This window comes from Lathyrus oleraceus, chromosome 4 (genome assembly GCF_024323335.1).
Source record: "Lathyrus oleraceus cultivar Zhongwan6 chromosome 4, CAAS_Psat_ZW6_1.0, whole genome shotgun sequence".
Lineage (NCBI taxonomy): Eukaryota > Viridiplantae > Streptophyta > Magnoliopsida > Fabales > Fabaceae > Lathyrus > Lathyrus oleraceus.
Window position 1 is genome coordinate 163,184,263 of NC_066582.1, and position 14,964 is coordinate 163,199,226.

At 38.5% G+C, this 14,964-nt stretch overlaps 1 non-coding gene across 1 annotated transcript; it reads right to left on the reverse strand.

Moving 5' to 3' along the window:
* Nucleotides 1–2,498: 2,498 nt before the first annotated feature.
* Nucleotides 2,499–2,605, reverse strand: LOC127077770 (small nucleolar RNA R71). The gene has a single exon (XR_007787544.1). It is a non-coding gene; the product is annotated as a small nucleolar RNA R71 (small nucleolar RNA).
* Nucleotides 2,606–14,964: the final 12,359 nt, after the last annotated feature.

Consider the following 14,964-nt stretch of genomic DNA (forward strand, 5'->3'; position numbering starts at 1 on the left):
CTTTACAAAAGAAATTTTGACATGGTTCTGCTCAGATGCGTGGATAGACACAAAGCAGACCTGTTGATGACTGAGGTCCATGAGGGTTCATTTGGTACTCATTCCAATGGACATGCCATGTGATAACATGAAATTATATCACATTTTTGGACTCAATTTAATTAAATTATATTATTATTTACTTCAATTCATTTCATTTTATTAGATATTACGCGGTATTTTCTTTCTATTTATCTCAGGTGGTTTATTTGAAGCACAAGTAAAAAAGGAAGAAAAGGAGGTGCAAAAAGGAATGAAAAGAAGCAAATACCAAAGGTCAAAGCCCAGCCCGAAAAGCACAGGCGTTGTGCCTGTGACAAGCGTCACAAAGCCTGTGACGAACGTCACGCTTTACACACTTATGTGACGAGCGTCACACATGGTGTGACGGACGTCACACCATTCCCCTATATTTTTGGCACCAGGAACGCAACAGACCACGTTGAAGCTACTTCCACGCTTGACCCTTGAAACGTGAAGACCGTGTACACGGAAAACCCTTGGAGGCAGTTACAAAAAGTAGCAGTATAAATAGTAGCTAATTGGGAAAGCTCTCGGTTCCAGATACTTCCTCGCCGTTTTCCTTTTTTGCATTTTTTCTCTTCCAGCAGCATAAGTATTTTACAGCATTATTTTTACAACTTTTATATTATTTCCTTTGCAATTTCTATTTTCTATTCCCAGCACTTAATTAATTCTTTTTCGCACAATAGTTTCTACACCGGAAACTATTGTGTACCTTTCACCGGATCTAACCTTACGTTAGAATCTAGTTTTTATTCCTTCGCTTTTATTTTTCTGTTTGATTGAAGAATTCAAGAACAAATCCAACCGGCCTGTGGTGGAGTGTTCAAGACTGCTATTTAATTTCTCAGGTTCTTTAATTATTGTTTGAATTTATATATGCCCTGCTTTACTGTTTATTTATATTATTTGCCTGAGATGAATTTGTTTATGCATGATAATTATTTAAGTTTGTTTAGCATGTCTGGCTAATTTATTTAGGTATCGGTATGTAAAGTAAGCGGAATGAAGGAATCAAAACCAAATTGGTTTAATTAAGTTTAAAATTAAAATCACTCTTTTTACAGTCTCAATTTACAGGTTTAATAACAAGGTTTTTGTACGAAAGTAAAAGACATAAAGAAGTTGAAAGCAATAGAACGAGAGTTTGAGTTTTTGACTGGACAGTGTAAATTGGACATTAATTCTAGATCAGGGCGAGAGCAATTTTTAGAGTTAATTAAATTCTAACCTTTTTCAAAAAGTATTTTTAAAGATTGAATGTGAGGACGAGAGTTAAGCATTTGAATTTAATTATATAACCTAAGTCAACAGAGCGAGAGTTTGAGATAAGGGTGTTTAAACGATTAGCGTTTTCTTAAAAAGAGTTTCTACGGATTCTATTGTTTTCAAAAAGTGGTTTTTGACTTAACTATAAGTGACAGCTACGTTAATATAAAATCATAGTTTATTCAACAGAGCGAGAGTTTGAGATAAGACTTTTAAACAATAGTGTCAACTGAAAGGATTTATTTTAAAAACCAAGAAACCAACGAAGATTTGATTCCCTAATTACGACGAACTACATACCGATATCCGTTTAATTGATATTTATTTTAGATCTTATTCTAGTTTTAACTTTTCCCCCAAACAATCAAAATATTACCTGCCTTAGCTTTACGAAGTAGCCTTAGATAACGGTATATCGATTCATAAGTCCCTGTGGGATCGATATCTTTTAAAACTACGCGATAGAACTGTGCACTTGCAGTTTGTACCCCAATTCGACTCATAAAGTCGCGATCAAGTTTTTGGCGCCGTTGCCGGGGACTTTTATTTGGTCGATATCGTAACTCTTCCGTTACGCTGTAGAGACTAAGGCTTTTCTTTTTCTTTTCTTTCTTTCATTGATTTGTATGCCACGCACTCGCTCACAAGGCGAGCCGTTCTACTTACGAATCAACGATATCGAACTATATCTCTGAGTCTTACGACGAATTCGGGAATATCGTGCTGCAAACAATCTCCCTCCTATTGAACTTCCTGATTTCAAAAATATTTTCCCTTCGATACCCGAGATGGCAGAACCAGCTCGTGCTCTTCGCGATTACGCCGCTCCATCGCAAGATGAACCGCATTCGAGTATTGTTCCACTCGCAATCGAAGCAAACAACTTTGAACTTAAACCTTCACTGTTGCAGGCAGTGCAACAGAACCAATTCTCTGGAAATCCTACCGAGGATCCAAACCTTCATTTATCCGTATTTGTCCAATACGCTGATACTGTTAAAGCTAATGGTGTCACTTCAGAGGCAATTCGACTTCGTCTTTTTCCTTTCTCGTTAAGAGATAGCGCTAGAAGATGGCTTCAATCTCTTCCTTCCAACTCAGTCACCACATGGAACGAGTTGAAGAAAGTTTTTCTTGCTCGATATTTTCCTCCGAGCAAAACAGCTATATTAAGAGCCCAGATAAATGGATTTAAACAGAAAGATAACGAGTCTCTTTTCGAAGCATGGGAAAGATATAAAGACATGATGAGACTTTGTCCACACCATGGTTTAGAAGACTGGTTAGTAATTCATACCTTCTATAATGGTCTCTTGTACAACACGAGGTTAACAATAGATGCCGCCGCAGGTGGTGCACTAATGAACAAACCTTATGCTGACGCTTACCAACTTATCGAAAGCATGGCTCAAAACCACTATCAGTGGGGAACCGAACGAACAATGGTAGAAAAACCTCAAACGAAAGCTGGCATGTACGAGATAAGTAACCTTGATCATGTTAATGCAAAAGTGGATGCTCTGGTCCAGAAAATTGAAAGTTTAAATGTGTCACCTCCAGCCACCGTGGTAGCCATAACTCAGAATTGCGAAGTCTGTGGAATCCAAGGTCACACTCCTGCAGATTGTCAACTCCTAACAGGAATCCAAGCGGAGCAAGTAAACTATGCTCAAGGAAGCCCCTACTCGCATACCTATAACTCAAATAGGAAGAATCATCCCAATTTTTCATATAAGAGTAATAATGCTTTATACGCACCTGGACAATCTCCAAATCAAGTCCCAGCTATACCTCCGGGATATCAGAAGCCGATCCCATCTACACCTAACAATAACGCCCCTAGGAAATCCAACTTGGAAATCATGATGGAAAATTTTATAGCTTCTCAACAGCAAACCAATAAAGATTTCTTAAACCACAATGTACACACTGGCGAACAAATTAAACAACTAGCAAGTAAAGTAGATGCCCTGGCTACTCATAACAAAATGCTGGAAACACAAATATCACAAGTAGCTCAACAACAAGCGCCTACTGCTGCCCCAACTGGTACATTTCCTGGCCAACCCCAACCTAACCCAAGAAGCCACGCTCATGCAATTATACTGAGAAGTGGAACGGAAGTGGAAGGACCGTCTGACCCAAGGATAGGAAACCAAAACTCTAAAAAGTCAACTGAGGAGGAAAGTGAACCTAAGGAAAAGGAAGAGAGTAATAAGGAAACCGTAGAAAAGAAGGAACCTTATGTACCTCCACCACCTTATAAACCACCTATCCCTTACCCTCAAAGGCTTATTAAAACCAAAGATGCGGGCCAATTCAAAAAATTTGTTGACCTACTGAAACAATTAAACGTCACAATTCCGTTTACAGAAGCTATTACGCAAATGCCCTCATATGCCAAGTTTTTAAAAGAAATTCTCTCTAATAAAAGGAAACTTGAAGATAGCGAAACCGTTACACTCACTGCTGAATGTAGCGCTATAATCCAGAATATGCCTCCTAAACTTAAAGACCCAGGTAGTTTCTCTATACCCTGTCACATAGGAAAATTTGTCATTGACAAAGCCTTATGCGATTTAGGAGCCGGTATTAGTGTTATGCCTTTATCCATATGCAAGAGACTTGAAATGGGAGAATTAAGACCAACTAAAATGTCTGTGCAACTAGCAGATCGTTCCGTCAAATATCCTGTAGGAATTCTTGAAAACGTTCCAGTGCGCATAGGTCAATTCTACATTCCAACTGATTTTATAATTATGGACATTAGAGAAGATGAAGTTACACCCATTATACTGGGAAGACTGTTCTTAGCAACTGTCGGTGCAATCATAGACGTAAAATGAGGACGACTCACTTTTGAAGTAGGAGAAGAGAAAATTGAGTTGATTCTTTCCTAATTTTTGAAAGCACCTGCAATAGAAGATACATGCTACTTCATGGATATCATCGATGAATGCATAAAAGAAACTGAGTTAGAAAAAGACAAATCATCTGACTATCTTGTAGAAGACAAACTTAACCAGTGTTTAGCAATAACACCGGACCCTACGCAATGCCTTAAGAAACCAACCCTAGACCTGAAAACACTTCCCAAAAATCTGAGATATGAACTCCTAGACTTAGAACTTGAACGACCAGTGATAGTTAATGCTGACCTAGGAAGACTCGAAACAGAAAAACTCCTGCATATCTTAAGAAAATATCCAACCGTACTAGGTTACAACATCACCGATCTTAAAGGAATAAGTCCCTCCATCTGTATGCATCGCATCATGCTAGAAGAAGACTGTAAAACTTCTAGGGAACACCAGAGGAGACTAAACCCGATCCTGAGTGAGGTAGTGAAGAAGGAAATAACCAAGTTATTAGAGGCAGGTATCATATATCCTATATCTGATAGCCAATGGGTTAGTCCTGTACACGTAGTACCAAAGAAAGGAGGTATAACAGTCATTGAGAATGAAAAAGGAGAAACTATAACCAAACGAATCGAATCGGGATGGAGAATGTGCATTGACTATAGGAAACTAAACAAAGCAACCCGAAAAGATCATTTCCCTTTACCATTCATTGACCAGATGTTAGAACGATTAGCAAAACATTCTCATTTCTGCTATCTAGACGGTTACTCAGGTTTCTTTCAAATACCGATTCACCCTGATGACCAAGAAAAGACAACATTCACGTGCCCTTTTGGTACCTTCGCTTATAGACGAATGCCGTTTGGCTTGTGTAATGCTCCTGCAACCTTCCAAAGGTGCATGGTGGCAATATTCGCCGATTTTCTAGAAAACATCATGGAAGTATTTATGGATGACTTTTCCGTATGCGGACAAAGCTTTGAAGAATGCCTTGAAAACCTAGAAAGAGTTCTAGAGCGATGTGTAAAAGTAAACCTAGTACTTAATTGGGAAAAATGTCACTTTATGGTACAAGAAGGAATTGTTTTAGGACACATCATCTCGAACAGAGGAATTGAAGTAGACAAAGCCAAAATAGAGGTAATCGAAAATCTTCAACCCCCGAAAACTGTGAGAGAAGTACGAAGCTTCTTAGGACATGCCGGTTTTTACCGACGATTCATTAAAGACTTCTCTAAAATAACTAAACCTTTAACCGGGCTATTGATGAAGGATGTTGAATTCATATTCGACAATAGATGTTTAGAAGCATTTCAAACGCTTAAACAAGCACTGATCTCCGCGCCCATAATGCAGACACCAGATTGGAACGAACCATTCGAAATAATGTGTGATGCCAGTGATTACACTGTGGGCACTGTTTTAGGACAACGAAAGGATAAAAAGCTTCACGTTATATATTATGCAACTAGAACTCTAGATGAAGCACAAATGAATTATGCCACAACCGAGAAAGAACTTTTAGCAGTAGTGTTTGCACTAGATAAATTTCGTTCTTACTTGGTCGGAGCCAAAATAATCATCTACACTGACCATGCTGCTATCAAATATCTCTTAACAAAAAAGGATGCTAAACCTAGACTCCTAAGGTGGATCCTGTTGCTACAAGAGTTCGATTTGGAAATCAAAGACAAGAAAGGAACTGAAAACGTAGTAGCAGATCACCTCTCTAGACTTGAGAACCTTGAACCGGAAAGAACATCAATCAACGATGATTTCTCGTACGATAAACTTATAGCTACTTTGGAAGAAAATAACGCTGATAAACAGGTAGAAACCACCTTAGCTATATGTGTTACACCGTGGTACGCTGACATCGTCAATTATTTAGCTACCGGAATAGTTCCACCTACCTTATCCTACCAGCAGAAGAAACGATTCTTCTATGACATAAAACACTATTACTGGGATGACCCCTTACTTTTTAAAAGAGGCCCCGATGGTATTTTCCGTCGGTGTATACCCGAGGAAGAGGTAGAAAATATAATCCAACACTGTCACTCAGCTCCTTATGGTGGACATGCAAGTACATCCAAGACCTGCTCTAAAATCCTACAAGCCGGTTTTTATTGGCCAAGTATATGGAAGGATGTACATGCAGCTATTAAGAAATGTGACAGATGTCAACGCACAGGAAACATATCTAGACGTGACGAGATGCCACAAAAGGGCGTTTTGGAAGTAGAGATTTTCGACGTGTGGGGAATAGACTTCATGGGACCATTTCCATCCTCTTTCGGTAACAAATACATACTCGTGGCAGTTTACTACGTATCGAAATGGATTGAAGCTATAGCTACTCCAACAAACGACACACGAGTAGTAACTAGACTCTTTAAGAATATAATATTTCCAAGGTTTGGTGTTCCAAGAATAGTAGTCAGTGATGGTGGATCGCATTTCATATCCAAGGTACTCGAAAATCTACTGCTTAAGTATGGCGTAAGACATAGAGTAGCGACACCTTACCACCCTCAAACCAGTGGGCAAGTGGAAGTGTCTAACAGAGAGATTAAACAGATACTAGAGAAAACAGTCGCCACTTCAAGGAAAGACTGGTCATTGAAATTACCAGAAGCTTTATGGGCTTACCGAACTACTTACAAAACTCCCATAGGGACAACCCCATTTAAGCTCATTTATGGAAAATCCTGTCACCTCCCGGTAGAATTAGAACATAAAGCCTATTGGGCTATTAAAAATCTAAATTTAAACTATAAAGCCGCCGGCGAAAAGAGAATCCTTGATATAAGCGAATTAGAGGAACTCAGAAGAGACGCTTACGAAAATGCCAGAATCTACAAAGAAAGAACAAAATAATGGCATGACAAACGCATATCAAGGAAAATCTTCAAACAAGGCGATACAGTCCTTTTATTTAACTCCAGGCTAAAGTTATTCCTGGGAAAACTACGATCTAGATGGTCAGGTCCTTTTCAAATCACCGATGTTTTTCCCAGTGGAGCAGTAGAAATTAAAGGCAAATCTCTGGAACCATTTACCGTAAACGGGCAACGTCTAAAACATTATCACTATGCAGAAAACAATGAAGATTCGCAAGTCTTACACTTAGACGAAATGCCTCCATAACTTATAGATTATAATTGATAGTTTTTATGTCGAGCTTGCGACATTAAACAAAGCGCTTAGTGGGAGACAACCCACAAATATTTATATTATTTTCTATTTCTTCCTTAATTATTCTTTTAATTTTTATTTAGTATTCTTTCTTAATTTATTTTAATTTATTATTAAAAAACTTTTTTTTCTTCTTCTTTCGGCATTTGGCAAAATCCTGACTAAAACTATTGTTTTTCTTTTCTCTAGCTAACACTAACCTGATGGGACAAATTGATCGTATGGGTATCAAATTCAGAGGAACAGCTCAGAAACAAAAGTTTGAGGAACTAGCCACGAGAGAGATGCTACCTAGTTTGTATACTGATGATTGGGCAATGAATGCCCTGGGACTAAGAGAGAGTGTCCTGTATTTGCTGAATCAGATTGGATGGGAAACCGCTCCTGTCCGTAGACAATTTGTCACTTACCAGAGACTAACATTAGAATTCCTTAGCTCCCTGATCTATCTACCCAGCCATGGAAAAGGAATAAGCAGAGGTTTTATCCAGTTCAGAATGTTTAACATGGAATACCAATTTAATATTCAAGAATTTACCAACCTCTTAGGTTTCCCTACATCCTTTGATACATTTACAGTGAGCCAAGAAGAACTTTTTGAATATAGAGAACTTGAACACTTTTGGGGTAACTTGACTGGAAATGACGATCCCGAGGAACATGAGTTTCTCTCTGGAAACATACATAACCCGGCCTTTCGTTATTTCCATAAGATCCTGACCCACACCTTATTTGGGAAGAAGCCAAACAGTACCACAGTTTCACGTGATGAACTCTTCATCATATTTTGTGCTTCCCAGAACCGTCTAGTAAATGGTGCCACTTTTATGCTAGCAAATTTAGACCACCTTATCCAGGACGAACGAGCACCAATTCGAATAGGCGGTTTGATAACCATGATTGGTAATGCTATCGGATTACGTCAGCCTATGCTTGACTTAAGCCCTTTTTGTGGCATTACTACTATGAGTATACCCTTCCTCTTCAACATTATGTTTATAGAAAACCTAGGATCTGACGAGTTTGAGCTTATAATTAATAACCAAGTTCTTTGCCTATTCACCATGCCCGATCCTAGGACTAGTGTTCATAACCGCAATAACTGGCTCTACAATCTGAGCGAAACCCCCTCTCCTGCTAGATCCACTGAATCCATCCAGGACTATGAGATTTGTGATGACCAGATCCCTTATGCTGAATCAGACCCTCAGACACCATCTGGTTATTATGATATTGCTCCTCCTCCTCAACCTGTTCAGACCGAAGAATCGGCAATACCCGATCTTAGACATCATATGCCCGGAACTGATTATAACACCGCCATTGAAGCTTTGATGTCAGAACAAGACGCCCTCAAAGAAGAGTTCGCTAGCATGAGACACGAATTTCTAGGATACATGAACGGTATGACAAATCAGTTTCACGAGTTGCTAAACCATGTTAACTCCTTTGCTCCTCCGGCCAGAGATCATGCAGATGGATAGAAGTTGTTTTCCTTAGTTATTTAGTTTTAAGTTAGATTATTTATTAATGTTATTTCAAATTATGTTCGTATTTATTTCTTTTTCGCATTTTTGTTTTTTTTCTTCCATTGTTACATTATGATTATTTTATGAAGCTATTGAATTATCCTATTTTATTATGAATTATGCAATATCTATCAATAATGCTCTCTACTGTTGCTGCCTACATAAATTATCAAAATTATAATATAATTATTCACTATTATACAAAGTAGAATAGCATGCAGGGAAATTTAAATAGAAGAATAAAATAATCTGAAGCAAAACAAAATAAATAATAAAAAATAAATTACCAAAATCATTTTGAAGAACGCTAGCAGAAACCTTGCCAAAAAGACTGTGTGACGAGCGTCACACAACCTATCACGGACGTCACACTAAGTGCTTGTGACGCCCGTCATGCCCCTGTAACGACCGTAACACCTTGCTGACCAGGTGAACGTTACAAAGCCGTTGGAGACGAACGTTACAACCATACACCTTTTTACCTTCCCCATTTATTCACATTTACCCACATTTATTTACTTTTCAACCACTCCCTTTCCAACTTCAAAAATTTTCCTATAAATACCCACCATACCTTTCTTCCTACATCACAACTATTCTTTACAATAAAATATATTTCTTTTCTTTCCTAATTACTTCTTCCAACTCATTCATCAGTATGGCGGGAAATCAAAATTTTGGAAACATCATCTTCCGATCCGAAGATGATAACTTTCAAAGAGAGCAATTCGAGCGCTTCCAACAACGAGGTGTCACCTCTACCAGGTATCCTGATTCAACTTGTTTACAACAATTAGGATTACTTCAAGGTATCGAGTGGATGCTCCGCCTTGCCGATCTAACCTTTCTTTGCACGCATAATCAACCCACCTACCCATCCCTAACCTTAGAATTCTTAAGTTCATATGCGTACAACACTCCCACCGGTGAAGACGAATTCTTAACCGGTACCGCAACCTTCCGTATGTTCAACACCGAGTATTCCCTATCCCAAAACCAATTGAGCACCATGCTACAATTCCTCATAGAAGGTCAAGTCTACCCCAGAATCCCTCCAAACTTAAACTGGAGCACAGTTGCCGCTTTCGACCTCTTTAGGAAAATATCTGATGTAGATGCCAACAACTGGGAGGAGCTCCTTGTTTCCCATATACATAACCCAACTATCCGGTACTTCATCCGCATCCTACAAAACACCGTTTTTGGAAGACCGAACAACATCAAGGTCAACGCAAAGGAACTATTCTTCCTCGAATGCGTCTTCGAACCGAATGCTAAGGTAAACGCCGCCTCCTTCCTATTTCATCATATCCGCACCTTATGTGCTAGAGGCCGTCAACCTTTTGTAATTGGTGGATTAATCACCACCATAGCACTTGGCTTAAACCTAGGGGACCGACTCCAAACTTTAGAATCTTTACCTCCCCTATTTATGGATATAGGCTACTTTCGGTCCAGCCGCCTAATAAAGAACAGAGTAGGCGGAAAGTATTACCTCATGGTGAATAACCAGGCAGTCCCAAGCGTTGTTCTACCTAACATTGCCTTAACCGATGTCACCAATCCCAACCGCCACCTCTATGATCTGAATGCTCCCGAAGCTACCGAGCCTTCACATGCAAACCCGTCTACCGACGAGTTCAACGAAATGGAGCAAGGTGATCAGATTCCTGCACAACAGTCAGTCCCGCTCAACCCTTCCGATAATGCAGCTGGCCCATCCTCACGACGTCGTCGACGAAGAAGGCCTTTAACCAACGACGACATCATGGATGCTATTGATGGTATGCAAGCACAGAATCTCGAAATGATGCAAATGATGCACCAAATGCAACAACAACAGGAAGCGAGGAATGCCATAATCGACCAGCGGTTCACTGATTTGCTTAGCAGGTTCGATAACTTAGAAGTGCATCAACGATCACCAGGTCCAAGAACAAGAGGCGGCAGGCCGCATTAACTTTAGTTTCCTTTTCCTTTCTTTTTGTAATTCATTTCTTTCCCTTAAAATATTGGGGACAATGTTTCATTCAAGTATGGGGGGGAAAACCGTGTTCTTTCTATCCTCCTTTTTCTTTTTCAAGTATGTATTTTTCTTTTCATTGTTATTTCCCTTATAAAAAAAAATTATTATAATATAGATTTATTTTAAGTTAAGTCCCAAGTGTGAAAACTTTCTATTATCTATTCCCTCAATTTTCTTGAGCCATAACAAAAATTTAACACACCCAATAAGTATAAAGGTCGCTTATTTTATAAAACTTGAGTGAAATCAAGACAAAATTTTTACCATAACAACGCTCTAAGAATCTCAACATGTTAGATCAGGATAAGTGCCTATTATACCAATCTCGTGAACTTTTAGTTTTATAGTAACCCCGAGTAGTTTATACGAGAAGTCAGCACCATCTTAATAGCAAACTACGTGGAGAGCCGATGAATATAAGTGAATGATTCCCAAAGTAACATAAAAATATATATATATCAGGAAATGCACTAATTAAGTTAGGTGATCCTTACCAGATCATTTAATCTAAAGGTTGCAGATCATACAAAAGCATAATATGAATGATCCATTATGAGTTGGTTCAGCAGGTATCTGGTACTGAACTTGGTAGGGCGGACTACGGTCCGATCCCCCGCAATTTACAATGGACTGAATAACGAAGTTATCCGACTTATGTACCAGAACTTCTAGCTAAAAGGGGATCAGAATCACTAACCGGTTACTCCACTATGTGTGCGAAAAGATAAAGGGCTTAATGTGATTTCGCTAGAATGAAAACGGGTGAAATAAGAGTAAAGGAAATAGGATAGCTATAATGGCGTTACTCGAACTGGTTTGCATAAGGTGGGGTTATCTGAGATTGTGACGGTGGTTGTTGATGTCAAGATTAAACTCAAGTTACTTCTAAACAAGGTTTACATGCAACCTAGTACGAATTGATGTGCGTTTTGAAATTTCATCTGGCTAAAAATTTTAAAACAAGTTCTATACTGTATTTTGCTTGAGGACAAGTAAAGATCTAAGTATGGGGGAGTTTGATAACATGAAATTATATCACATTTTTGGACTCAATTTAATTAAATTATATTATTATTTACTTCAATTCATTTCATTTTATTAGATATTACACGGTATTTTCTTTCTATTTATCTCAGGTGGTTTATTTGAAGCATAAGTAAGAAAGGAAGAAAAGGAAGTGCAAAAAGGAATGAAAAGAAGCAAATACCAAAGGGCAAAGCCCAGCCCAAAAAGCACAGGCGTTGTGCCTGTGACGAGCGTCACAAAGCCTGTGACGAACGTCACGCTTTACACACTTATGTGACGAGCGTCACACATGGTGTGACGGACGTCACACATGGTGTGACGGACGTCACACCATTCCCCTATATTTTTGGCACCAGGAACGCAACAGACCACGTTGAAGCTACTTCCACGCTTGAACCTTGGAACGTGAAGACCGTGTACACGGAAAACCCTTGGAGGCAGTTACAAAAAGTAGCAGTATAAATAGTAGCTAATTGGGAAAGCTCTCGGTTCCAGATACTTCCTCGTCGTTTTCCTTTTTTGCATTTTTTCTCTTCCAGCAGCATAAGTATTTTACAGCATTATTTTTACAACTTTTATATTATTTCCTTTGCAATTTCTATTTTCTTTTCCCATCACTTAATTAATTCTTTTTCGCACAATAGTTTCTACACCGGAAACTATTGTGTACCTTTCACCGGATCTAACCTTACGTTAGAATCTAGTTTTTATTCCTTCGCTTTTATTTTTCTGTTTGATTGAAGAATTCAAGAACAAATCCAACCGGCCTGTGGTGGAGTGTTCAAGACTGCTATTTAATTTCTCAGGTTCTTTAATTATTGTTTGAATTTATATATGCCCTGCTTTACTATTTATTTATATTATTTGCCTGAGATGAATCTGTTTATGCATGATAATTATTTAAGTTTGTTTAGCATGTCTGGCTAATTTATTTAGGTATCGGTATGTAAAGTAAGCGGAATGAAGGAATCAAAACCAAATTGGTTTAATTAAGTTTAAAATTAAAATCACTCTTTTTACGGTCTCAATTTACAGGTTTAATAACAAGGTTTTTGTACGAAAGTAAAAGACATAAAGAAGTTGAAAGCAATAGAACGAGAGTTTGAGTTTTTGACTGGACAGTGTAAATTGGACATTAATTCTAGATCAGGGCGAGAGCAATTTTTAGAGTTAATTAAATTCTAACCTTTTTCAAAAAGTATTTTTAAAGATTGAATGTGAGGACGAGAGTTAAGCATTTGAATTTAATTATATAACCTAAGTCAACAGAGCGAGAGTTTGATATAAGGGTGTTTAAACGATTAGTGTTTTCTTAAAAAGAGTTTCTACGGATTCTATTGTTTTTAAAAAGTGGTTTTTGACTTAACTATAAGTGACAGCTACGTTAATATAAAATCATAGTTTATTCAACAGAGCGAGAGTTTGAGATAAGACTTTTAAACAATAGTGTCAACTGAAAGGATTTATTTTAAAAACCAAGAAACCAACGAAGATTTGATTCCCTAATTACGACGAACTACATACCGATATCCGTTTAATTGATATTTATTTTAGATCTTATTCTAGTTTTAACTTTTCCCCCAAACAATCAAAATATTACCTGCCTTAGCTTTACGAAGTAGCCTTAGATAACGGTATATCGATTCATAAGTCCCTGTGGGATCGATATCTTTTAAAACTACGCGATAGGACTGTGCACTTGCAGTTTGTACCCCAATTCGACTCATAAAGTCGCGATCACCATGGCTAGAAAGATGTTGAGAGCAGGCTACTTTTGGCTGACAATGGAGTCTGACTGCTGTAAATTTGTGAAGAAATGCCACAAGTGTCAGATTTATGCTGATAAGATTCATATTCCCCCGACACTTTTGAATTTGATCTCATCACCATGGCCTTTCTCCATGTGGGGAATTGACATGATTGGCATGATAGAGCCGAAAGCGTCCAATGGACACAGATTTATTCTCGTAGCAATTGATTACTTCACCAAGTGGGTTGAAGCGGCGTCGTATGCAAATGTGACCAAGCAGGTGGTCGTGAAGTTTATCAAGAATCAACTCATATGCCGATATGGTGTGCCGGATAAGATCATTACTGATAATGGATCTAACTTGAACAACAAGATGATGAAAGAGCTGTGTAGTGAATTCAAGATTGCACATCATAATTCTTCTTCGTACAGACCTAAGATGAATGGGGCTGTTGAAGCTGCTAATAAGAACATCAAAAAAATTATCCAGAAGATGGTTGTTACGTACAAAGATTGGCATGAGATATTGCCATTCGCTTTACATGGATATCGTACATCTGTCCGCACTTCAACAGGGGCAACCCCTTTCTCTCTTGTTTATGGCATGGAGGCGGTACTCCCAGTAGAGGTGGAGATCCCATCAATGAGAGTCTTGATGGAGGCCAAGTTGACTGATGTTGAATGGGTTCAGAGTCGTTATGACCAGTTGAATTTGATAGAAGAAAAGAGATTGACTGCCATGTGCCACGGTCAGTTATATCAGCAGAGGATGAAGAAAGCTTTTGATAAGAAGGTCAAGCCTCGTGTGTTCCGAGAAGGTGACCTTGTGCTCAATAAAGTTTTGTATTTCGCGCCCGATTCCAGGGGCAAGTGGACTCCGAACTATGAAGGTTCATACGTTGTTAAGAGAGCCTTTTTCAGGAGGTGCTTTGGTACTTACAACTATGGATGGGGAGGATTTCACTCGTCCTGTGAATTCAAATGCAGTCAAGAAATACTTTGCCTAAAAATAAATAAAAAATTAAAAAAATATATAAAAAAAAACTGAATAGCTCGCTGAGTTGAAAACCCGAAGGGGCGGCTTATGCAAAAATGAGCGTCTCGGTGGATTGAAAACCCGAAAGGGCGGTCCAAGCAAAAGTTAGAGACACAAAAAATATATAATAATGATATATGTATCCCGCTAGATTGAGTACTTCATCCTGGGGCAATCTAGGCAAAAATTAGGGATTTGGCAAG